Source organism: Otolemur garnettii, unplaced genomic scaffold (genome assembly GCF_000181295.1).
Source record: "Otolemur garnettii isolate 467f Iridium unplaced genomic scaffold, OtoGar3 scaffold00029, whole genome shotgun sequence".
NCBI lineage: Eukaryota > Metazoa > Chordata > Mammalia > Primates > Galagidae > Otolemur > Otolemur garnettii.
The window spans coordinates 12,589,358-12,590,442 of NW_003852424.1; the positions used below are offsets into that span (position 1 = coordinate 12,589,358).

Genomic DNA, 1,085 nt, shown 5'->3' on the forward strand with positions numbered 1-1,085 from the left:
CACAGCTCACAGGAACCTCCAGCTCTTGGGCTTAGGTGATTCTCTTGCCTCAGCCTCCCAAGTAGCTGGGACTATAGGCGCCCGCCACAACGCCCACCTATTTTTTATTTTTTGATCATTATTTTTTTGTTGTTGTTGCAGTTTGGCCAGGGCCGGGTTCGAACCCGCCACCCTGCATATATGGGGCTGGTGCCCTACTTGCTGAGCCACAGGTGCCACCCGTGGCTTTGGGTTTTTAACAGGAATGTTAACTTGATATATTTTTCTTCTCCCAAGTAAATTGAGCCTTGTAACAAGGGCACAAAACACATCTTCCTGTTCATGAAAGAACTTTCAAAATTGATTGAGTCAACCTTTATGGAAACTTGTTAAGTATTTTGTAGAAATAGTAGAGAAAAGGAAATAATGAAAGACGAGTAGCAGCTGTCTATATATACATGTCCAAGTGGAAGAAATAAGGATAGTTTCTTTCATGAATAGACAAACCTGCAACAAATTATCATGGCTTCTACTTTTGTGGCTAACCTTATTTTTACCTTATTTAAACAGGTTTGGAAAGCCTAGTTTAAAAGTAGCGTGGATTATCAAGTACTTGTAGAAACAACCTCCTAATCATCTTAATCCTATTAAATTGATCACGTATGTGTATATACAAATAATTAACTACTGATGACATTTTAAAAATTGAAATATAATCCACATCCTTAAAAATTTATCCTATAGGGCAGTGCCTGTGGCTCAAAGGGGTGGGGCACTGGCCCCATATACCGGAGGTGTCGGGTTCAAACCCAGCTCCAGCCAAAAACTGCAAAAAAAAAAAAAAAAAAAAATTCACCCTTTAGAAGTATACAATTTATTTATTTTAGAGGCAGAGTTTCACTTTATTGCCTTATTACCCTTGGTAGAGTGCTGTGGAGTCACAGCTCCACTTAGTATGAACATAACCTGCATTTATTATTATTTTTTTTTGTAGAGACAGAGTCTCACTTTGTCACCCTCAGTAGAGTGATGTGGCGTCACAGCTCATAGCAACCTCCAGCTCTCAGGCTTAAGCAATTCTCTTGCCTCAGCCTCCAGAGTAGCTG

At 39.8% G+C, this 1,085-nt stretch overlaps 1 protein-coding gene across 1 annotated transcript in view; it reads left to right on the plus strand.

Annotated features, from left to right (window-relative positions):
- FANCI (Fanconi anemia complementation group I) overlaps positions 1–1,085 on the plus strand; it is an 88,223-nt gene that overhangs the window by 10,003 nt on the left and 77,135 nt on the right. The gene's annotated exons all lie outside the window — the stretch shown is intronic.